Genomic DNA, 26375 nt, shown 5'->3' with positions numbered 1-26375 from the left:
ATATTCTCTCCTTTCTGTGTCAATCATCTTCTCACCCCTCTCTCTTTCCTTCTTCTCCTCACCCAATTCTCTGTCCATTTTCTCTTCGCTCTTTGTCTGTCCACCTCCTCCTCTCCCATTCTCCATCTTCTCCTCTGCCCTCTATCTGTCTACAATCTCCTCCCCATCTCGCTGTCTATATCCTCCTATCTGTGACTATCTCCTTCTCACCGACTCTCCCTCTTCCCTTCTTTCTGTACATCCTCTCTCCCATCTCTCCCTCTTCATCTCCTCCCCTTTATGTGTCCATCCTCTCCTCCCCCTCTCTCTGTCCATCTCCTCCTCTTCCCATTCTCTATTCATTTCCCCTCCCCCTCTATCTAACCATGACCTCCTCCCCCATCTCTTTGTCTATCTCTGGCATCCCCTCTCTTTGTCTTTCTTCTCCTCCTTCCATTTCTCTCCACCTCCTCTTCTTCTTCCTGTGTGACCATCCCCTATCCATATCGCTGCCTGTCTCCTTCTCCTTTTCCTCCTGGCTGTGCGTATCTTCTCCTCCCTCCTATCTGATGTCTGCTCATCTCCTCCCCTCCCTTCTCTCTCCACACTGCCACACTAAAGGCAGTAGTAGGTTGGTGGTTCTTTCCCATACAGTATTTATTTTCAGATTGTAACTAATAGGGGTATGAAATTTTATTCAAATGCTTCCAGAGGTTTAGGATAAGCTTTCAAGCTTATTACCCTTGGCATTGCCCACCTGCACACATGTCAGACCCGTGGCACACACATTTGATATATTTCACACTTATTTGTACACATATACCACCTGTACGTCTAGCGAATTTCTCCATTCATTTTCTCTTTTACACAGCTAAATGTTTATGACGTCGTATCTCCTGAACTGTGTGTCGTACAATGATACATTTTCATAGTATATTCGGTGGCAGATGCGGATGCTCACTGCACGAAGTATTGCGAATAGAGTTAGTAGCAACGAAGTAAAAAATTAAAATGTCATGCATTATGTGGCAGTGTTACTGCATGATCAGAGAAAATGTAGTAAGCCGTAAACATTTGTCCTTCCATCATTTTGTGTGTAGTTGGGTGGGGGAGGGTCGGGATTGTCAGAGAGAAAAGTTTCGTAAATGCTTGAAAGTATGTGTAACGTTTGTTGCAAGTCTCAAAGTGTTCTCATTCGCAAATACTGGATGACATCCGAAGTTCACTGAGGCTTTTTGCGGATGATGCTGTGGTACATCGAGAGGCTGTAACAATGGAAAATTGTACTGAAATGCAGGAGGATCTGCAGCGAATTGACGCATGGTGCAGGGAATGCAACTGAATCTCAATGTAGACAAGTGTAATATGCTGCGAATACATAGAAAGAAAGACTGCGAATACATAGAAAGAAAGATCCCTTATCATTTAGCTACAATATAGCAGGTCATCAACTGGAAGCAGTTAATTCCATAAATTATCTGGGAGTACGCATTAGGAGTGATTTAAAATGGAATGATCATATAAAGTTGATCGTCGGTAAAGCAGATGCCAGACTGAGATTCATTGGAAGAATCCTATGGGCCGGCCATGGTGGCCAAGCGGTTAAAGGCGCTACAGTCTGGAACCGCGCGGCCGCTACGGTCGCAGGTTCGAGTCCTGCCTCGGGCATGGATGCGTGTGATGTCCTTAGGTTAGTTAGGTTTAAGTAGTTCTAAGTTCTAGGGGACTGATGACCTTAGAAGTTAAGTCCCATAGTGCTCAGAGCCATTTGAATCCTAAGGAAATGCAATCCGAAAACAAAGGAAGTAGGTTACAGAACGCTTGTTCGCCCACTGCTTGAATTCTGCTCAGCAGTGTGGGATCCGTACCAGATAGGGTTGATAGAAGAGAGAGAGAAGATCCAACGGAGAGCAGCGCGCTTCGTTACAGGATCATTTAGTAATCGCGAAAGCTTTACGGAGATGATAGATAAACTCCAGTGGAAGACTCTGCAGGAGAGACGCTCAGTAGCTCGGTACCGGCTTTTGTTGAAGTTTCGAGAACATACACTCACTGAGGAGTCAAGCAGTATATTGCTCACTCCTACGTATATCTCGCGAAGAGACCATGAGTATAAAATCAGAGAGATTAGAGCCCACACAGAGGCATACCGACAATCCTTCTTTCCACGAACAATACAAGACTGGAATAGAAGGGAGAACCGATAGAGGTACTCATGGTACCCTCCACCACACACCGTCAGGTGGCTTGCGGAGTATCGATGTAGATGTAGACTAAAGAATGGGTATTCTCGCAGTGCGGGCTTCTTTCTTTTCCACCCCCACCAACATCCCTTTGATGGGTGGTTCTTTCCCCCACAGTGGTTCATTCCAGACAGTCAATGATATATGTGTACCAAGTTTGGTTGAAATCGCTCCAATGGTTCAGGAGGAGATTTAGAACACTCATATATACTTACATACATACCTAAATACATCTTTGTAATTTATATGGATTTTCCAACCCCCCCCCCTCTCTCTCTCTCTCTCTCTCTCTCTCTCTCTCTCTCTCTCTCTCTCTCTCTCTCTTCCTTCTGAGGCCCATTAGGTTGAATAAATATGATAACAGAATTGTACCACTATTTCCCTCCCATGCTTAGTACAATCGCGAATAATACGACACGAAATGCTAAGACTGTTGGCATTCCTCTCGATTTACCAAGAAATCGCATATATCTGTTTGGGCCATATTTCCTTACATCTTTTGAGTCCCATAGTGCTCAGAGCCATTTGAACCTTACATCTTTGATACGAACTCATTTCACGCGTATGCAGTCATAAAAGCGTCTTGCACAGAATTTAAATGCCGTTGAAGTTGTTGAAATTTGACTGATTGCAACGGAATGCACTATAGCTTTAATGTACCGTTGTTGAAAAAGTGTAACGTAAGGGAAGCTACAAATTGTAACATAGGCATTAGAGCTCAAAAGGTAGGGTTTTCAGTGTGTGACAATGGAAGTACCATTCCAAGGACTACTTCAGATAGTTATGTTTAACATCGCGACAGTGAACCTTTTGTATAACGTATGATAATACAGCGCCCGCCTTCTTATTATGTCACTTACCTGCTGTACTATCCCGTCCGCATACCAGCAGTACATGAAAATTTCGGATAACATCGTACTCAGATAAAGCTGCAACTTGCACATCGTTGTTACTTCGCCCGTTTTCTGAAAACAAGAAAAAATCATTGCCTTTAAGCGCGTGATTTACGATCTCAGTATCGTAGTGATTGGCGGAAACTTAATGAAATACTGATGCTCTAAAAAATTTGTTAACATACTGTTATTGTGATATATTTAACAAAATAATGTAGATGTGGAGCTAACTAATTTCGTATTCGTGAATACGCCTTATGTAACAATTCCACCTGGTTGAGGAATGTTTCGCATGGATGTAATAAACTTGCCTGAATGCAGCAGAACATTATAGGCAAGATCCCTCCTTCGACTACGGTACACGAATTGCTGTGGGAATAACTAGTAACTTCGGAGTCAATGATGAGTAGAGTATAGGGAGGATCTTTCCCCTTTTGCGTAATTCTAGCGACGAAGCTAAACTAACTTTTAGGTAGGATAAAACCAATTATTAATTGGGATACTGCTCCAGTTCCTCTCTACTGTGCTTTTACAGCTGAAGAGAATCGCTCCCCTACGGAAGAGATATACGTTATCCCTTATCGCGAGAAAAGATTGGAAAACATACAAACACACAACGCATACGTATTTGGAATGAAAAACATTAAAAACAGAATTTATGTATATGAGTTATTCTTTTTACGTCACCTTGTTGTTGTTGCGGCCTGCAGTCATAGGACTCGTTTATTTGCAGCATTCCACTCTAGTTTACCCCGTGAAGACCTATTCTTCCATCCATAATCCTAACAATTTCTGACCAACTTCTTTTCAACCTGCCTACTGTGGTCAAACCCTTGTCTCCTCTAGTTTTATTCCGTATCCTTTCGTCTATTACCAAACTGTCAATTCTTGGACGCCTCATGACGTTTCGCATCAATCGACCCTTTATTTTAATCGTATTGTGTCACACATTTCTGTTCTCTCTGATTCTATCGTGTGCCTCTTTATTCGATATGCACTTTACCAATACGAACTACTACATTCTTCTGGAGCTCCACATTTCAAAAGGTTCTGTTCTTCTATTGACCGCATGGTTTATAATCCATGTGTCACTTCTGTACTGAGACTACACTGCAAACAAATACTCTCAGAAAAGACTAACTACAACTTTAATTTACCTTGGATGTTGCAATATTTCCCCATGTTTTCATAAGATCTTTTCTTCCTATCGCCAGTCTGCATTCTACGTCCTCTCTGAATCTGTCATCGTGAGTTGTTTTGCTGCTCATTTAGCAAAACACTTGTAGCTCTTACAGAGTCATTTCCTAACTTCATTCCCTCTCCATCTTCCGATTTAATTTCACTGCAGCCATTACTCATGATTTAGTTTTGCAGATATTCATCTTATAAACAACTTTCAAGCGACTATCCATCGAGTTCAAATGATCTTCCAAATCCTTTGGCACCCCTGACAAAACTGCAAATTCGTGTGCAGACCTTAAACTTTTTTTCTTCCTTGGAATATAATTCTCTTCTCAGATGTCTTTCCGATTTACTGGTATTTACTGTTTGATGAAACTGATGTGAATCTGATATATAAAACAACAGTTTGGGAACATCAACCATTATATGTAGTGACATGCATTAAATTCTTGTATCAGTCGCTCTGACTTCATACTCTTAGTTGTACATTTCCAGAATACAACCTGCTCAGACAGTATATTATTTTTGTCTGTCATTGCTCCATTCCTCTCACTCTCCGACGGTTACATTTTGTGGTGTCACCGCCAGACACCACACTTGCTAGGTGGTAGCCTTTAATTCGGCCGCGGTCCGTTAGTATACGTCGGACCCGCGTGTCGCCACTATCAGTGATTGCAGACCGAGCGCCGCCACACAGCAGGTCTAGAGAGACTTCCTAGCACTCGCCCCAGTTGTACAACCGAATTTGCTAGCGATGGTTCACTGACAAAATACGCTCTCATTTGCCGAGACGATAGTTAGCATAGCCTTCAGCTACGTCATTTGCTACGACCTAGCAAGGCGCCATTACCAGTTACTATTGATACTGTGAATAATGTACCGTCAAGAGCGACGTTCACCATTAATGGATTAAAGTTAAGTATTCCACCAGCTACGTCCGTTTTTTCTAAATTCTAATTTCCTTGTCCTGTTCCGGACCTCACGCCAGCCTGCGTGAGCTAAAACGCGTGCATTTCGGCTTTCTCTAGTAACACGGTGTTAGCTCTCCTGCCAACCACAACACATTTAATGTCAAATATTGTAGCAGTTAAATCAACCTCAGTCGAAGGTAATACTGAATAGTCTCAAGTCAACATCAAATGAATTTTATTGCATGAAATCTTGGTAACTTAGAAGCTGATAACTGCAAATGAAAGTAATTTTTCCTACTTATAATGATAATGTACTATAAAATTACATGTAAATTCAGAAAATGTGCAACTCGACAGGCACATTTTGAAACAATTTTGTGATAAAAAATTTGCGTGTTAGCTCTGTAGCTGAGTAAAATTGAAAAATGTAAACTGTTAATGGGTTTACATGCTCTGAATTTTGGAAAAATTTAATTAGAGAGATAGTCTGCTCAAATATTTGATCAAAACGATGCTGAACAAGAGAGTTCCACACCTGTCACATTAAAAATTTTTGTGCTGTATTTAGAATGTGAAGGCTCTCGAAGCACCACTATGTGAGTGCGTGGGATAGTGGCACTCCCAGCCCGTGTTTTCGGTAGCCGCAGCAGCGCAACACACAGGTGTTACTAGGCGAAAATGCCTGACAAATTGGTGACATACCTAAGTACAGATGTTATGTTTCCTGAGAAACTAAACATGACATCACATTATGATGGAATTTTTTCACTGAGGAATTTTCTTGACGAATGTTTCTTTTAGTGTGGGAAGAGAAGATGTTATCGTACAAAACAGAGTTTTTTATTATATAATTATATTCAAAAAGTGAATAAACCGAGCTGGCTAATCAGTGTATGAACGCACCCATTGGAAAATTTCGTTGACATTAGTGGGGAGACTTTGCTAGAGGTAAGATTTCCATTAGAGTAATCTTGGGAGAATATTCATTGCTACGTCTGGTGTAAGGCACTTGAACTACTGCTCGGTGTCGCGTAAGTGTTTGTCTTTAAGTGAAATGACAGTCAGCTTCTACCGTAGGAAATTATTCGAAGCTATTACACGTTAAGTTGAAGCTCGCCGCTGGTACCGTGACCTTAAAACCGTGCTTACGAATTCGTCATGTACACTCCCTGTGAATCGAAAGAAATAGTATTAAAATATGTTCGATCCTTTTCATATTACATATATAGGCTTGTATTGATAATACATCTGTACTGCAAAAATGGCACTTCAGGGTCTTCAGTACTTTCCAAGATACAGAAATTTACATAAAAACCATAAAAACTTTTCTGTTACAAAAAAACTGAGCAAGGGACTGTAAATTACTGATTCATAATATCAGTTGAAACTATGAGCAAAAATACCTGTTCTTATAAATTGTTCTTCTGGACTTCTCTTTACCTTCATTACAACACACTTCTGATGTGCAAAAGTAACTGAGTGGAAAAACTTTTATTTAACTATGTTTCTGTGTGCGAGTGTTGTGGAGAGACTGAGGGAGTATATGGAGAACATACGTATAGTGCGGAGGTTTTATTTTATTAAGAACTATGTAATATGTGTGGATGGGAGAGTTCTTGTGCAATCATTACTCATGTGATGTATGTCCTGGTGCGAATGTTTTTGTATAAAAGCACGCAGAAGACAATTCTGTAGCTAAATCAGTTAGTAATTCATTCCTCGGGATAATTCATATTTTGGTGTATTCGAATTATATTTGCTTTCGTAAATTCAGAAGTTCTTTTATAAATTGCTTTCTGTGTTTCTGGTACTTGACTTGGTGACTACCGAGAGTAACTAACGGCTGGAGCTATTCCGGTTGGGTGCTTAAATCATCAGCCAATAGGATTAAGCATTTCCCACGCTTTGTGTAGGGTTTTGTGCTACAGTGTCTATATCTTTTGGAGTCGCTCGTGAATCACGTTATTGTACACATCAATGTGGAACCACTGCAGTCGAACTTTTGTTAAGATGAAAGAAATCTTATGTTCTATCTGTTCCGTTTTCGGAATTATAAGAGACTTTACCTTTGGACATTACCGTGAAAGGCTGGACTTTTAAATGGACTTGTTTGGAAGTTATTTGCATTTGAACTTTCTTGTCGTAGTACAAACGCCGTGTGGCTTGTTTCGTGAACATCTTGAGGCAGTATGGCAAACATTTCATTCTAAGAAGCCCACTGAAAGACTTTGATACAGTAACTTTGCGAATAACTGCGGGTCGGTGACTGTACAGAAGGTTAAAACCATTCGAGTCGGACTTAGGATCATCTGGCTGCTATCGTGTGGAGAACTTGAGGCAAAACAAATTGGTGCATCAGTATTAGTTGTAGAGTAAATACGGACTTCATAGCTATTTAAAACTTGTTCTGGAGGCAATAAAGCCTAATTATATGAAGTTTAAAACATTTTCAACCAAATTTTACTGGAATCGCAAACTTCCGAAATTTTGCGAACTTGCTTCAAAATTTGAAATATGCGCACTATGCATGGTAGCTGTTTAGTCGGTGTTTCTTCAACGCTATTTTACATCGGCTGAGTGAGTGTCTACCGATGCAGAGAGAAGGCACAGCCCACAAGAAGGGTCTCGAAGTTGGTGCACTAAAGAGTTCGGCGTGAGAAGTTATAAACAGCTCCGCCGCAAGCTAGAATAACTGTGGCCAAAGCCAGTCTAGAACAGAGGCTATGTTATCCTCTACGCACGCACATCTCAGGCACAGAACAGAGAGTGTACAGAAAAGAAACCTGAGGGTGACTCCTTAAAACTGGAAGCCAAACTTTGCACTAGACGCCACATTGAAACCGAAACAACAGCTGCTTATTACTACGGCTAGAAATGGATATTCTTACGAAACAGAGATAATTGTCTAAATAACAAATTTTACGAGAGGAAACGTTAGCGAAACAAGGTGTGATAAATCTTCAGTTAAAAACTTTTAATATGGGCTTTTAAATTAATTACTGTTCATATTTACAATCTGTCAACTGCCACGGCTTTTAGCTGCAGAAGACAATGTGGCTACTTTGTTTTGTAAATATGCATTTTTTCCTTGCAGCAGTTTTATTTTACTCCTCAATTTTCCCTTTCTGGGACTGTGGAGTAATAAATCAGCTTCACCTACAACAGAAACAGCTGTTATTGACCACTCTGCAAGAGTTTCAATGTATGTATTAGGGGTGGAATTTTCATTCATATTTTCTACCGGAAAGTAATGCATAGGCATTACTTTAAATGAAGCCGGTGACCTGATTAAAATTTAATCCACACTAATATTTTATAATAGGTCCAGACATATTAGTTCATCCTAACATACTACGTAATAATATAGTAAAGAAAATTTTGTCCATCTTTGTCCTAAATATGTGTTCAGCTTTTCCTCTGTGTAACTGTTGATGTGAAATGTCTCCATCACCACTTTCTTCCAACAATAAGTACTACAATAAATATTCGATCACTAGTTTGACGTGCATGTACTAATACGAACTGCGTACTACTCTGTTTTCAATAAATATAGGGCCAGCAAGTGTAAACCATCAACTGTACAGCAATGAAAGCTTCTAATACATGAAGTTCTCGTTTACAGCTTACAGTCCCTTCTTGAAATACTATAGTCAATCCAAAATTTTGGTTGCCTTTCCTTTTCATGCCTTTTTAATGAATGTGTTAATAAATATAGTACATTGAACATTACTTCTGTTTATTTTGCAGTGTGTTGTTGTTGTGGTCTTCAGTCCCGAGACTGGTTTGATGCAGCTCTCCATGCTACTCTATCCTGTGCAAGCTTCTTCATCTCCCAGTACCTACTGCAACCTACATCCTTCTGAATCTGCTTAGTATATTCATCTCTTGGTCTCCCCCTACGATTTTTACCCTCCACGCTGCCGTCCAATACTAAATTGGTGATCCCTTGATGCCTCAGAACATGTCCTACCAACCTATCCCTTCTTCTGGTCAAGTTGTGCCACAAACTTCTCTTCTCCCTCATTAGTTATGTGATCTACCCATCTAATCTTCAGCATTCTTCTGTAGCACCACATTTCGAAAGCTTCTATTCTCTTCTTGTCCAAACTATTTACCGTCCATGTTTCACTTCCATACATGGCTACACTCCATACAAATACTTTCAGAAATGACTTCCTGGCACTTAAATCTATACTCGATGTTAACAAATTTCTCTTCTTCAGAAACGCTTTCCTTGCCATTGCCAGTCTACATTTTATATCCTCTCTACTTCGACCATCATCAGTTATTTTGCTCCCCAAATAGCAAAACTCCTTTACTACTTTAAGTGTCTCATTTCCAAATCTAATACCCTCAACATCACCCGACTTAATTCGACCACATTCCATTATCCTCGTTTTGCTTTTGTTGATGTTCATCTTATATCCTCCTTTCAAGACACCATCCATTCCGTTCAACTGCTCTTCCAAGTCCTTTGCTGTGTCTGACAGAATTACAATGTCATCGGCGAACCTCAAAATTTTTATTTCTTCTCCATGGATTTTAATACCTACTCCGAATTTTTCTTTTGTTTCCTTTACTGCTTGCTCAATATACAGATTGAATAACATCGGGGAGAGGCTACAACCCTGTCTTACTCCCTTCCCAACCACTGCTTCCCTTTCATGTCCCTCGACTCTTATAACTGCCATCTGGTTTCTGTACAAATTGTAAATAACCTTTCGCTCCCTGTATTTTACCCCTGCCACCTTTAGAATTTGAAAGAGAGTATTCCAGTCAACATTGTCAAAAGCTTTCTCTAAGTCTACAAATGCTAGAAATGTAGGTTTACCTTTCCTTAATCTTTTTTCTAAGATAAGTCGTAAGGTCAGTATTGCCTCACGTGTTCCAGTATTTCTACGGAATCCAAACTGAACTTCCCCGAGGTCGGCTTCTACTAGTTTTTCCATTCGTCTGTAAAGAATTTGTGTTAGTATTTTGCAACTGTGGCTTATTAAACTGATTGTTCGGTAATTTTCACATCTGTCAACACCTGCTTTCTTTGGGATTGGAATTATTATATTCTTCTTGAAGTCTGAGGGTATTTCGCCTGTTTCATACATCTTGCTCACCAGATGGTAGAGTTTTGTCAGGACTGGCTCTCCCAAGGCCGTCAGTAGTTCCAATGGAATGTTGTCTACTCCGGGGGCCTTGTTTCGACTCAGGTCTTTCAGTGCTCTGTCAAACTCTTCACGCAGTATCGTATCTCCCATTTCATCTTCATCTACATCCTCTTCCATTTCCATAATATTGTCCTCAGGTACATCGCCCTTGTATAGACCTTCTATATACTCCTTCCACCTTTCTGCTTTCCCTTCTTTGCTTAGAACTGGGTTTCCATCTGAGCTCTTGATGTTCATACAAGTGGTTCTCTTTTCTCCAAAGGTCTCTTTAATTTTCCTGTAGGCAGTATCTATCTTACCCCTCTTGAGATAAGCCTCTACATCCTTACATTTATCCTCTAGTCATCCCTGCTTAGCCATTTTGCACTTCCTGTCGATCTCATTTTTGAGACGTTTGTATTCCTTTTTGCCTGCCTCATTTACTGCATTTTTATATTTTCTCCTTTCATCAATTAAATTCAATATTTCTTCTGTTACCCAAGGATTTCTACTAGCCCTCGTCTTTTTACCTACTTGATCCTCTGCTGCCTTCACTACTTCATCCCTCAAAGTTACCCATTCTTCTTCTACTGTATTTCTTTCCCCCATTCCTGTCAATTGTTCCCTTATGCTCTCCCTGAAACTCTGTACAACCTCTGGTTCTTTCAGTTTATACAGGTCCCATCTCTTTAAATTCCCACCTTTTTTGTAGTGTAAGTAACGTAAAAATTTAAAAGATAAAATAGTTTTCAGAGGCGAACTCGAACCGTTGACTTTTAGGTCACTGTGCCACTCTCTTCCCACTATGTCGCTCACTGCCTGGAAGTTGTAATACCGTAAATGGCTCATGCCTCTCCCGAGTCGCGGCAAGACATGCAATTTTCCTTTAAACGTCTGGCTGCTTCTGTCTCTTTAATTCCTGACCAATCTCCGCATATACCATAAACCTGGACGAAATCGGTGATGACGGGTATCGTAAGTGCAGTCGCACTATGAGCTTAGGCTACATGTCCGTGGCGCACACTCAGAGAAAAATACTTTAACTTCTATTTTCTCCGTAGTGAGTGACACGGCTTTCCTTCCAACTTTAAAAAAAATGACGTTGTGTCAGCAACAGTTAGTTTATAGCAACGTGCGCCTCAAATGAAGCAAACGATAGTAGCTAGCGACAACATTTTTCACTGCAAATCCTTCAAAATCCTCGAACATTAAATATCACAGTAAACATTGAGCCATAACGGAGAAAACAGACACTTGATCATCAAGCTGTGATAAGAAACTAAGACACGAAAGAAATCACGGAAATGCGTAAAAAGTCATTTTTAATCTTTTAAAGGGAATGGAGAACGTCTACCGAAAAACTAACCACAGGAGTGGATGGAGCTTCATTTACATACAGTATTTTTTACATTTTAATGAGCTTTTACAATTTACAGTAATAAAATCGGAAAACTTATTTTTTTTCCTATACTGCTGTCAGCTGCTTCGTGGGAATCGCTCATTAATTTCCTGTGTGTTTTCTCTTAATACTACTCATTATCTAATTTTTACAGTACATCAAACAATTGTTTACTTGTAAGTATGCCCACCAGTTAAAATGCACAGTTAATAAAATCAGCATTCCGTACCCGTTTGTATTTGACATCAAACACAGCTGTTTACACGTTTTCAATATGGCGGATTTGCGCATGCGCTCTAAATTTTGAGGCATGGATTTCCGCAAGTTTTTATTCTCTATATTTTCTGTTCTGTGACTCAGGTGTGCTGTATAACAACCCCTACGCACATTTAACGCCCGCCATAGTGAGACCTATTGTCGTCTAGTAAGATGAAGCACTCTGGTCATAGTTTGCCTGCCAATCATCCATTTGTCTCAGTCCGATACGTGAAGAAACCGAAGGGACCCGTCGGACACCTTTTATTGTGCCACTTACATGCAGTTGCCATTGTTAGCAAAGTGGTTATCGCCAAGCGTGGAGGTGCATCGTTTTCCTTTCAGTTGTTGCTCTAAGAGGGACAAGCAGGCTGCTTCCTCGTTGATGTACAGAATATCTGATAAGAAATCAATACTTAAATATACGGCTCTAAAACCGCCGTATATTTACGATGTGCAGCTTATATTTTTATACGCCGGAATATCGATACTTTCAAATCGATTTATCGATACACCGATATTTCTTCAGTGTATCGAGGTCGGTTTGCAAAAACAGACATAATGTCTTATGGGATAAGAGCAATCAGTGATTTTATAATGTTACTTAAAATCCGTCTTGATTGCAAAAAATTTTTGTTTATTATTATTCATATGACCGGTTTCGGTTCATTCAGAACCATCTTCAGATCTGATATTTCAGTTACAGGGGTAACCCGTCCAAATCCAGCAACTTGCACATGCTACGTTACATGCTACGTCACATAAAAAAAAATTGCAAAAACAGACATAATGTCTTATGGGATAACAGCAATCAGTGATTTGATAATGTTACTTAAAATCCGTCTTGATTGCAAATTTTTTTTATTATTATTATTCAAATGACCGGTTTCGGTTCATTCAGAACCATCTTCAGATCTGATATTTCAGTTACAGCAACTTTCACATGCTACGTCACATATGTGACGTAGCATGCGAAAGTTGCTGGATTTGGACGGGTTACCCCTGTAACTGAAATATCAGATCTGAAGATGGTTCTGAATGAACCGAAACCGGTCATATGAATAATAATAAAAAATTTTTTTTTGCAATGATGACGGATTTTAAGTAACATTATCGAGGTCGGCAATGAAACTTTTTTAAATATCGATTATGTGATATTCCCGATATTTTTAAAAATATCTACAGTCCCAGTCTGGCAAAGGACAACAAATCGTCGCGGATCACTGTACAGAGCTGCGTCGCACCGACGTCACAACAGACGTTGAAAGTTGCTTCAATAGGATGCAATGCCCGTGTTTAAACGTTGCATTATGGACTGCTGCACTGTTTCACATGTTCCGGCATTTCTCCGAATAACGTCACAAGCGTCGTGAACACGTTGTTGAAGGTTGTGCACATCAGGAACTGGTTCAGCATACCAAACGCCTTTCAGAGGCTCCCAGAGGTAAAACTCCAGGGGGTTTAAGTCCGGTGATCTAGCAGGCCATGATATAGGGCCTCCGTGTCGTATCCAGAGTCCGGGGAAGATGTTGAGATTACCGGTGAACTGTGTTGTGGAAGGTGGGTGGTGCTCCATCGTGCAGAAACCACGTAACCTGTCATATTGCCAGAGGCACATTCTCAGGCATCCCATGCATAGTGTTCTGCAGGAAGTCCAGGTACGTTCCTCCGTCCACGGATCGTGGAATAGTAACCGATCCAAGAACGTGGTCGACAAGAAGCCCTGCCCACATGCCGATGAGACGCCTAAACCATTCCCAGAGGATTATCTGTAGCCAAATGGTCCAAATGGTTCTGAGCACTATGGGACTTAACATCTATGGTCATCAGTCCCCTAGTACTTAGAACTACTTAAACCTAACTAACCTAAGGACATCACACAACACCCAGCCATCACGAGGCAGAGAAAATCCCTGACCCCGCCGGGAATCGAACCCGGGAACCAGGGCGTGGGAAGCGAGAACGCTATATCTGTAGCCCACAGATGACGATTACGCAGACTGATGATTCAGTTCTGGTAATGATTGCTTCGTCCGTAAAAAGGGATGTTGACAGATATCCCATAATTCTGATGGTCTGAGGCAAAACCATCAACAAAATTCTTCCCCTAGAAGGAAATCCGCTGAAGTTAATTCTTGCACTCGTTGCAGATGACAGGGATAGTAGCTGTTGTCATGCAGGATACGCATAATCTTACATTGGCATACACGGTGTTGGCGGGCCACTTGCCTTTAGTTAGTACTAGTGTTCGTCTCAGTATCCTGCAGAATCCGGTCCTCCAAATATGGTGCACGCGGTGTCCACCGCCTCCCTGTCTGAAGGGTACCATGATCAGACAAACTTTTTTTTTATTTTTCTTTATTGTTATTTTAAACAGCTTGTACAAAGGTGGGCTGTCAGCAGCATAGTACGCTGCTCTTCAGCCGCGAGTGGTACAATAAATGACATAAAGTAGTGACAGATAATACAATAAAAATGGCGGGTCGAAACTGTAGACACAGAAACAAGATACATGAAGCCGTTCACGCTGGACAAGAAAAAACACTAAAACCCGTTGACACGGCGCACATAACATGGATGACGGCGACGGCACACGTGAACAGTGGTGGCTTGATGGCGAAAGAACACTAAACACAAATGAAGGCACACACACGACACACTGATGGCGATGATCTCCGGCGCGCGAATGTTCACTGAGTGTGTGCGAGTCCGGGGACCTGCCAAGAGAGGAGGAGGAGGAAGGGGAGTGGGAGAGGGAGAGGGGAGAGCAGAGATGCCACGGGCAGGGGAGAGAGGGGGAGGGAGGAAGGGGGAGGGGAAGCCCGGGTGAAGAGGGACAGAGGAAGGATGGGGGAAAAGGAAAGAGAAGGGAGGGAGGGTGCCTAAAGGAAAGGACACAGGGGGGATCAAAGTTGAGAGGAGGGGTAGATGGAGGGGAGGAGGACATAATCATGGAGGGGGAGCTGGCGGAAACCATCTTGGGAGAGGGTAAGGAGGGTGGAGAGATGGAGACCGGGTGGGACGTGGGAATACAGGCGCATAGCGGGCGGGGGTGGGAGAGGATGGGTGAGACAAGCAGGTGAGGAGGATCGAGTTTGCCGGAGGTGTACAGGATCCGTATCCTTTCAAAGAAAAGGAGGAGGTGGGGGAAGGGGATGAGATCGTAAAGGATCCGCGGGGGGGGGGGGGGGGGGAGACATCAGACAAACGCCCGAAAACTACTTTAACGTTGTGTGGTGTGGTTGGTGTCTGTGAGTGTACTTGCTTTGCTACATCCGTGTTGCCTCTCGACCGTTTCCGTCTCCTTTGCCATACACAAACAACATTTCGGCTTATTCTCGACGTGATTACAGTACTGTTCTGCTGTTTTAGAACGCGGCGTCAATCACACAGTCTGCAACACACAAGGAACACATGGCACATGGTCAGAGGAACTTCCATTCATCAGCGCCGTCTATTGCGGCAACAATGCATGTCACAGGACGTCTTTTCCTCAATTTCCAGTCAGTAATCCGCCCCTGCAGCTCCTCGGTTTTGTTAATGTTTCGTTAATGTTGACACTGCATATGACACAGGTAACTAGTACTTCATCTGTCGCATAAATACGAGACAAGCGTAACAGACGAGGCATGAAGTCGGCAGATGGCTAGAAGACACAGTGCAGAGTACTACTGTGCTTGTGAGTAACGTAGATTTATCGATGTTTGTTATAGATCTTCTAGCTGAAGAACACGTCATTGCAGAGATATTTATTTTGTCGTTTTTCTGTTAGAAATTAAAACAAAAAATTTACAGCGATGGAAGCGAAGTATTAAAAAGGTTTCATTTCCTCTTATTCGTGAAAATATATTTGAAATTATGGAAAAATCGTACTAACGAGTATGCACAATGTACAAATGTATGAGTACAGTATCGAAATTAAGAGACATGACCCCGGGCAGTTTCTGTACACTGGGGCCAGCTGCTTGACGTGTCTACAACGCGATTTTGTAAACGCCTCTATGGCAACACTTCTTCGTAGCTTTATAGACAGATACTGTATTCGGTTACAACCCTTTGCGCTTCGCAGCTGAAACCGTCAAGAGCGCTGCCGGGTGTCGGGCATTTCCTTCATTTGACTCGACTGTATCCGTGTCTTAGTGGTAAAGAATAAAAGTGTTAAAACACCATGAATGATGCCCCAATTTTCACGCATCTCAGTGTTAATGACGCCATATCTCTTGAATATGTATCGTACAATGATGTATTTAGGTATGTATATTAAGTGGCGTCTGCGAAGTAGCAAATGAGTAGTCGATTTAAACGTCAAATACGGCACGTCAGGTTTTCACGCACCTCAGTGTTATGAGATCACATTTCCTATCTTTCTGGCATACAGTGACATGCTTTTGTAGGTACATTCAGCAGGGTATGTGGATACTGTCTGCAAACTATGTTGGGAATAGAGTTAGTAGATATATATATATATATGACTAAGGTCTATTTTTTCATAAGTACATAGACCTGTTTATTTCTACAATGGTTTACATCAGTTTACAGCTTGAACATTTAGTTATTTTTCGACATAATCATCGTTTCTGTCGATGCATTTTTGTAGACGCTGTGTCAGTTTTTGTATGCCCATGTCATACCAGCTCGCCGCTATGCTCTTCAGAAAGTTATGAACCTCTTCTTTCACCTAGTCGTCGAAGCTGAATCGCTGGGACCACTATTGACGCTGACAGTTTCTGTGAAACTCTGAAAAAACTCAAACGGGCAATTCAGAACAGGAGAAGAGGAATGTTGAGCAAGGGCGTACACATTCTCCATGACAACGCTCGCCCACACATCGCTCGGCAAACCGTTGCTCTCCTGCAACTGTTTCAGTGGAACATAGTCACCCACCCACCCTATAGGCTTGGCGCCCAGTGACTATCACCTGTTCTCTTGGTTAAAAGAACATTTGCCCGGAAAGCGATTCAGCCCCGACGACGAGGTGAAAGAAAAGGTTCATAACTTTCTGAACAGCATGGCGGTGAGCTGGTATGACAAAGGCACACAAAAACGGCCACAGTGTCTACAAAAATGCATCGACAGAAATGGTGATTATGTCGAAAAATAGCTAAATGTTCACGCTGTAAACTAATGTAAACCATCGTAGAAATAAACAGGTCTATGTACTTATAAACAATAGGAGACCTTAATTGTAGGATTACCCTTGTATAAGTGCAAATTCAAATGGTGAATGAGTAAGACCAAATAGAAACTGAGAGAATAAAGGTACGTGTGGTGAACAAACTCCTAAAATAGAGAGGAGCCGAGAAAGGAACATCGGTGCAGTATTGATGTCATAACTTCCCGTGAACTTGTGGCGCCTTATGAAATTTGCCTGACATGCACGTGCCAGAGCATGCTGTAGCCCCACACTCAACGGACACTTAAATGTACAGTTCAAACTATCATCTAATAGTTCAGAATGGAGATACAATTTCGGAATATATCACAACGTGTAAGTAAAGTTAACGTTAAATTCAGTCCAGAAAGATGTGAGTTGATTCACACGAGACAACAGTACCAAAGAAAGTAAGGTAAGCAACAACTTGAAGAAAATATAACCACGTGAATCTTTCAGTGGAGGTTACATCTATCTTTGATTTTTGAAAAATTTGATATGTTTCGAGTGCAAAAAGCAAGCAGATACTCACAGCAGAGCTTTGGTACAACGTCACGCAGATGATGATTGTCCCTCCCAGGAACTGAAACAAGATGATCATGTTGAGTAGCTGCTCCAGATGCTGCACCAGTCTGAAACGATAACATATTTATTTGCCATAGTCGCAATTAATTCATGCATAAAATGGTCTGGAAGTTTATTTAAGAATTCGTTCTGAAGGTTTTCACCTGACAAAAAGAGCTGGAGCTACAGTGCTACTCAAAACATTTGACTAGCATTCACATTCACGTTTTCTCATAAAACTGACTTTACCGACGAGAACTGTGATATTATATTGCACACCCCAATGTAAAACAGCAAGTGACCGGCCATAGGTCTCGCTTCTGAGCTGAGGTCCTTTCACTGAACGATGTGATTTTCACACTGAAAGTATCTTACTGATCATCGTACCTTTTCAAGCCAGTTGATTGTAAAGTTAACCTAAATACTTATTATTGCTAACAACATGTAAAACTGTACGTTAATTCACTCAGAAACTGACAGTCGTTCTTTTGTGTTAAAATTAGCGACGAATTATTAGAATAGTAGCAGCGGGTACTAGCCGTGCGGTCTGAGGGCGCCTTGCCACGGTTCGCCCTCCCTTGGGCATGGGTGTTTGTGTTGTCCTTAGCGTAAGTTAATTTAAGTTAGATTAAGTAGTGTGTAAGCTCAGGGACCGATGACCTCAGCAGTTTGGTCCCATAAGACGTTACCACAAATTTTCAAAATATTTGTTGATGATGGGTGGATTCAGGTGAATAAAAGTACATTTGTCCACAATCCGTAGATTCGTTTGAATCCCGCAATGTTCTATGACATAGCCCTGGTGACATCCTGCTGTCGGTCATATCCTCTAGAATTCCTCTTACCCATGGCTTTACTCATCTTGATATGAGAAGACTGCAGTTCAACGAACTTCGAACCATGGTGCGACGTAGCACCTTTCACATCAGGAAATCGCTGTCAGAAGCGACAAATGACATTAAAAAACTCCTTTTGATCGACTGAGGCCGAGCTCAGACCCTTCAGATTCGCCGACAGGCACTCATTTACCATTTTGATAGGTTCCAATAACGCTTAGCCTCTAGCAGTGTGACCACAACAGTGAGGCTTTTTTTGACTGCAATTGCAATAATGTCGTGTGCAGCATAAACAGAAATATAGGTCTAAAATTGATAAAGGTATTGGCGTATCAAGCACCGGTATGGCATATAACTGTTCTTACTGCCACACTATCCAAAAAGACATATTTTAATGTTTCAGCCGGCCGGGGTGGCCGAGCGGTTCTAGGCGCTACAGTCTGGAACCGCGCGACCGCTACGGTCGCAGGTTCGAATCCTGCCTCGGGCATAGATGTGTGTGATGTCCTTAGGTTACTTAGGTTTCAGTAGTTGTAAGTTCTATGGGACTTATGACCTCAGAAGTTAAGTGCGTTAGTGCTCAGAGCCATTTGAACCATTCTTTAATGTTTCATACATGCAAACTTAATTTGAAATATTGTTTGTAAATGAAACATCGTGTACGTGACAAACCAACACTTTGTGCCGTCGGGGGTTCCAATTCAGATACGTGTTGCTCACGGGTACCGTAGTGTGCAGCCTGACCAACTCATAGATACAACTTGTTGAGGGATTATTTGATTTCCTTCCACTCTACGTACAGTAAGGAAAATCCTCCTCATGTACATGTAAGTCTGATAAATACTTTGGTTATAGCAGAACCTATCTTTGACTCGACGTGATGCAGGAACAGCGTCAGCGGAGATTCATTACTTGAAATGCGTTTGTGGAGCATATTGGTGGCTAACAGGAACAAATGTCAGTAACGAAAATATTGTAATTATTATTATAAATCCGTTGCTCGGGAATTACGAATTTAATGCTTTGATAGATTCTAAGTTTACGTTGTTGCTATGTTGTCTTAACTAACGTCTGTATGAATTGGAAATTTGTGGTAATTTCTGTAGGACGAAACTACTGAGGTCATCGGTCCCTATGCTTACACACTACTCAATCTATCTTAAACTAACTTACGCTACAGATAACACACACACCCATGCCCAATGGAGGACCCCAACCTCAGACGGGGGTAGCCGCGCAAACCGTGGCAAGGCGCCTGAGACCGCACGGCTACCCAGCGCGGCCGGGTGTGTGTATGAGAAATGACTTTACTTTCGCTCGTTGTAACGTCATTTACATGTTACATAACACACTCAACGTGATTTGGAAAGGGTCTATGGATGGGAAGCCCACGCGCACAGTTCCCATTTTAAACCTAAATTATCAGTAAATTTAATCTAGGATGCGTCTTCTTCAATGACAGCAAGAGGATGTAGCGCAGGCGTGGTTACTTCTAGACACAGAGTTTCAAGCAACTTACTTGATGACATCCTTGTGTTGCTCCACCCATACGCGAAGTTCACTGTAGCTGCTAGTCTGATCCGTTACATAGTGAGTGAGCTTGGACTCCCCTTCACATTTTTCAATACCTTTCAAACCATTGATACGGTACCCAGATACACATGTTAATGCTTCAATGCCTTTGCCATTCAATTCGTCTTCACCCTTGACAATCTTCTCGAGTTTCATGTTGAGAATCCGTAGCTGGGCCGCAGCGTGTACCATAAGTGATATGAAGAAGAGGTCAGAGCCCATGACGACCAAGTAGCCACCCTGTATGGTAACAAACTGCACGACGTACAAAACCTCGTAGTACGGAGTGACGGTGTCCCACGAACCGTACCAGCACACGACAGGCAGCTCTCGCTGGTGCGACCCTCCACCCAGCAGCCTCAGGAGGAGCGGCGTCAGCCCCCACATCACGGGAGACAGACTGCCCATCATCGGCACGTACACCGTAATGGTCCGCGACAGCTTCACAGTAGAGTCGAGCACAGACGCGACTTCCGGGTCGCCCGCCTCCCGCTGAGCCGCCGTGACGTCGTCCAGGTGGTTGACGATGCTGAAGAACTGCTCCTTGTGCGCCACGATCGCCGCGCCCTTTATGACGCCCATTACGACGGTTACGGTGAGGCAGATGTCGAGCGTTATCTTGTCCATGTCGGCGCGGAAGTACCAGAGTCCCGCCAGCTGGCCGGCTATCATGAAGCACTGGGAGGCGAACAGCCAACAGGTGTACAGCCAGTAGCAGCCATGGTAGCCCGGCGGGGACCACACGCCGGCCACGGACAGCAGCCGGGCGTTGGCCCACATGATGGAGTCGCGCCACGGCACCCTCACCGCCATTCCTAGGAATCTGAAAATATTAACAATGAACACTGAGCTGATAAAAAGTCATGGAATAGCGATATGAACACTTACAGATGGCGGTAGTATCACGTATACTAGGTACAAAAGGGTAGCGCATCGCTTGTACTCCGGTGATTTATGTGAAAAGGTTTCCGACGTGAGACGGGAATTAACATACACTGCTGGCCATTAAAACTGCTACACCACGACGATGTCGTGCTACAGATGCGAAATTTTTGTGATGTTATCGTTCTTTACTACAATCAGTGTAGTCGCCATGTACAGGTATACTTATTGTACCGTGGCAGACGAATTGTTTATGTGGTCTAAAAAATCACTGACATACAGTGTCGGAAAAAATCGAAGCACCAAAGAATAATTAACGTTGAGCAATGACATTTAGGCAATACATTTCTCTAGGTAGCATATTTTAGTGATTGACGCTGCAAGAATACAGGTTAATATAAGTGCGAAACAAACAATTGGAAATGTGAAATGCTGGTACATGAATAACAGATGTAATCGCCAGAGAGTTAAGTGCAAACCTGGAAACGCGGATGACTTTTCTTGTACACGTGCCAGATGTCAGTTTGTGTGAGGGAGTTCCATGCTTTTTGTACTTGGTCGGTCAATATACTGACGGTTAATGCTGGTTGTGGATGATGCTGGAGTTGTCCTCCGATGACATCCCGTATGTGTTCGGTTTTAGACAGATCTGGTAATGGAGCAGGCCAACTCCATAGAGTTTGTTGGGTTACAACAGTAATATACACTACTGGCCATTAAAATTGCTACACCACGAAGATGACATGCAACAGAAGGAAAATTTAACCGACAGGAAGAAGATGATGTCATATGTGAATGATTTGCTTTTCAGAGCATTCACTCAAAGTTGGCGCCGGTGGCGACACCTACAACGTGCTGACAAGAAGAAAGTTTCCAACCGATTTCTCATACAGAAAAAGCAGTTGACGGTTGTTTCCTGATGAAACGTTGTTGTGATGCCTCGAGTAAGGAGGAGATATGCGTACCATCACGTTTACGACTTTGATAAAGGTCTGATTGTAGCATATCGCGATTGCGGTTTATCGTGTCGCGACATTGCTGCTCGAGTTGGTCGAGATCCAATGACTGTTAGCAGAATAGGGAATCGGTGGGTTCAGGAGGGTAATACGGAACGCCGTGCTCGACCCCAACGGCCTCGTATCACTAGCAGTTGAGATGACAGGCATTTTATCCGCATGGCTGTAACGGATCGTGCAGCCACGTCTCGATCCCCGAATCAACAGATGGGGACGTTTGCAAGACAACAACCATCTGCACGAACAATTCGTCGAAGTGTGTAGCAGCATGGACTATCAGCTCGTAGACCATGGCTGCGGTTACCCTTGACGCTGCATCACAGACAGGAGCGCCTGCGATGGTGTACTCAACGACGAACCTGGGTGCACGAATGGCAAAACGTAATTTTTTCGGATGAATCGAGGTTCTGTTTACAGCATCATAAAGATCGCATCCGTGTTTGGCGTCATTGCGGTGAACGCACATTGGAAGCGTGTATTCGTCATAGCCATACTGGCGTATCACCCTGCGTGATGGTATGGGGTGCCATTGGTTACACGTCTCGGTCAGCTCTTATTCGCATTGACGGCACTTTGAACAGTGGACGTTACATTTCAGATGTGTTACGATCCTTGGCCGTACCCTTCATTCGATCCTTGCGAAACTCTGCATTTCTGCAGGATAAAACACCACCGGATGTTGCAGGTCCTGTACGGGCCTTTCTGGATGCATAAAATATTCGACTGCTGCCGTGGCCAGCACATTCTCCAGATCTCTCACCAATTGAAAACGACTGGTCAATGGTTTCCGAGGAACTGGCTCGTCACAATACGCCAGTCACTTCTATCGATGAACTGTGGTATCGTGTTGAAGCTGCATGGGCAGATGTACCTGTACATTCCATCCAAGTTCTGTTTGACTCAATGCCCAGGCGTATCAAGGCCGTTATTACGGCCAGAGGTGGTTGTTCTGGGTACTGATTTCTCAGGATCTGTGCACCCAAATTGCGTGAAAATGTAATCACATGTGAGTTCTAGTATATTTGTCCAATGAATAGCCGTTCATCATGTGCATTTCTTCTTGGTGTAGCATTTTTAATGGCCAGTAGCGTAGCTGTGAGTGTTAATCTGTTGAAAAACACCCCCTGGAATGCTTTTCTTGAATTGCAGCATAATTCGTCGAATTACCAGTTTGATGTACGAATTTGCACTCAGGATGCGTGGAATAACCATGACAGGGATCCTGCTGTAATACGATACCGCATACAGAGCATAACTTCAGGTGTAGATCCAGTGTGTCTAGCAGACAGACAGGCTGATTGCAGGTTCCTCAACTGGCCTCCTCCTAACCAACTCACCACCGTCATTAGGACCGAGGCAGAGCCAGGTTTCATCATAAAACACAACAGACCACCACAATGCCGGCCAATGGAGTCTCACATGGCACCACTGAAGTGGTGGTCTCTCGTCAGTGGAATGCACGGTGCACTGCATTTGGCTCGGACCTGACATTGAAGTACCCGATTTGCAACAGGTCTTTGTGTCACTGTGGTGACAATCCCTACTCAGATGGCTGCTGCAGATGCAGAACGATGTGACAGGGCGATATGCCGAACACCATGCCCCCCCACCTCCTCATGGTAGTGCCACGTGGACGCCCGGAGTCGCGTCTTCTTGCAGCCGTACATTCTGATCACGGGTCGACAGAAGCGTCCGATCCCACGCGTCGGCTTTGACCCGTGACGTAAGGGTGTTGTGTGTGACGTCATGACTGCGCGGTGTTTGGTTTGAGTGTGACTGTCTCCAGTTCTGTTTTATCTTATTTTATTTTCTGATCTGTTCGTTCTATCTGGTGAGTTTTTTTTTTTTATTTAAAAACGCTTATTACTTATTTTAATTATCTGTTTCCTCCAATTTCTGTTTTAGTTTATTATATTTATCTTTCTGATTTGTTCGTTCTATCCCATGAGATTTTTTTTTAAAAAAGACAAAAAACCCTAATCAGCTACTGAAGCATCTTTATCTTCTATGGGTTGCTGGGGTTACGACCCCTGGGGAGGTGGGTGGGTATTCATGCATGGCTGTCTTCACTTACACGTTGTAGCTACGCAAGGCGTCTAAATTTGTTTATATTTAGTTTGCCCCCCACCCAAAACACCCCATTTCCCGCGCTTGTCCCGTTAGTGTCATTAGGCTTCTTGTGGAAAGTGTGTGTGTTTGTTTTTGTTTCCGCCATATTTGTGACGTCATGGGTCAAAGCAGACGGGCGGGATCGGACGCTTCCGTATTTCCTTGATCACCACCGGTGCCAGGAATAATGTTCAGTGGCCACATTCCTGCCTGTTCATTCTGCAGTATTACAGGAGGACCATCCAGATTCTAGTAGCCATATTACACGACCTCGTTCAAAATCAGTGAGGTGTTGATAGTGGTGTCATTGTTGGCTTAAAGGTATTGTTGGTTAACATCAACTCACCACGTCCAATCTAAAAGGTGACTAACGCTCGCTGAATGTCACAGCGTGCTTTGAAAGCAAACCTGGTTTTCATCCTCATAGGGGCGATACTAGCGCCACTGTTATGTGACTGGTGCGAAATTTGAACAGGCATCATCTCTCTGATGTAGAAACGCACCTACCAACTTTTAGTTTACGTCGCATAGCTCCTTTTTCTGTTGCGATTCTTTTTCCATCAGTGCAAATCGGTAGCTTTTCGTGTTCTAATACTGTTCTCTGAAGAGCATCTGGCAGTACTTTACTATCGTACGACTACTCTCCATTCACGATGGTATAATGGGTGGAGTGACTATCTGTTCTAGTTGATCCTTGGTTGTAGATTCAACAAGGACTTCCAACTATGCAAAACGTCTTTCATAAACAATTAAATACAGTATAAACCAGAACGCCGAAACACTATCGTCTATAGTTGGAAAAGATGTGGAAGAAGCAGCTTGACATGATAGCTGATTCAAGATTTCAGTCTACTTTGTATATTAATTTTAAGTTTCAAAATGAACTACCTTACATGCCCACAAAAAAGTTTATTATTTCTGTCAGTTGTGACATCATTTGTGACCTCAGGCATAAGGCTTTCCTCAAGTTTTGGGGGATGCATCGCCAAGTGCTTAGTTTGTTAGCATACGGCGCCGACTTGCTCCCGTAGTAATCGCCTCGAGTCGCAGCAGTGAGATCTGGGCTGCGATAATACTGCAAAGATTCGCCGAACTTCGACCTCTTATCAGAATAATTAGGCGAGCTGATTGTTAATTCACGTATTTTCACGTCACGTCACGTCCACAGCACTATTGTGAACAAAACACGTCTTTTAGCTGATACCACGTGTGTTTAAGCGAATTTCCAAGAGTAAGAGAAAGAAAATCGGCTTATGAGATCTGGAGAGACACAAGTCTGCACTTACTTTGATTTCATTCAGTCTGTCTTTAGCACCTGCTGTTGATTTTTAATTACTTTTTTTAATTAACTGAGAAGGCATGGCATATTTTATGTTATATTAGTACAGGAACCCGGCCTTGGCTGGTATTTATGTATCCTAATTTCCTATTAGTCAATTTCCTTCTACCTTCCCTCTTTATCCGTCTTCTCCTTCACCCTCTCTCAATCCATCTGTTCCTCCGTCTTCCTTATCTGTCTACTCATACCCCTCTCTTTGGCCACCTCCTCCTCACCATTCTATGATCGTCATTCCGTTAGCAGCCTCAAGACCTCCCGAATGATAGTTTGGTGGATTTTACCTCCACACTTGTCATCTTGCATTGCAAGCATAGCTAGCCGAGGAGCCGAGAGAGACCGGATTCTGGATCTTACCCTCGCTCAGCTGGCGCCATTTATTGGGCCGAGTCAGCCGTTGTACTTGATTAACACGGCGTACAGTACGTTACGCATACTCTCTATGAGTCTGAAGAAGTACTGTTAAACATTTATCGATCTTTTTCATACTTAATGTACCAAATTCTACTGACCATAATGCTCAAACTTCAAATCAATAACTCCAATATTTTCGGAGATATAAATTTCTACCTAAGGCATATAACAACTATGGTGGTATTGTGAAGCCGGAGTATGGACTGTAATATATTCATCTACATTATCAATTTAAACTACAACCAAAAGGATAGGTTCATATAATCTAATTTTCTGGAATTTTCTCTAGTTCCATTGCCACAGATTTCTGACGTAATTAACAATTTGCAGTACGGTGGAAAATTATTATTTGAGTATGTTTTGGTCGTGTGAGTGTTTTGGAGAGACTTACCGAGTGAATGGAGGACATACGTATAGCGAGAATGTGACATTTTATTAAAACTACGTAAATGTAACCGCGAGCATGATGTGTAGTAGGGGAATTTGTGACG

General features: G+C 42.6%; 1 long non-coding RNA gene across 1 annotated transcript; it reads right to left on the bottom strand.

The window, feature by feature from the left end:
- Positions 1-3085: 3085 nt before the first annotated feature.
- On the bottom strand, positions 3086-20169 carry LOC126094551 (uncharacterized). The gene is made up of 3 exons (XR_007521846.1): positions 20075-20169; positions 17688-17787; positions 3086-3187 (listed from the first exon to the last, which is right to left on the bottom strand). It is a non-coding gene; the product is annotated as an uncharacterized LOC126094551 (long non-coding RNA).
- Between the last annotated feature and the right edge of the window lie 6206 nt (positions 20170-26375).

Source organism: Schistocerca cancellata, chromosome 8 (assembly GCF_023864275.1).
Source record: "Schistocerca cancellata isolate TAMUIC-IGC-003103 chromosome 8, iqSchCanc2.1, whole genome shotgun sequence".
Lineage (NCBI taxonomy): Eukaryota > Metazoa > Arthropoda > Insecta > Orthoptera > Acrididae > Schistocerca > Schistocerca cancellata.
Note: the sequence above shows the minus strand (reverse complement) of the source record. Positions and strands in the feature narration are given on the sequence as shown.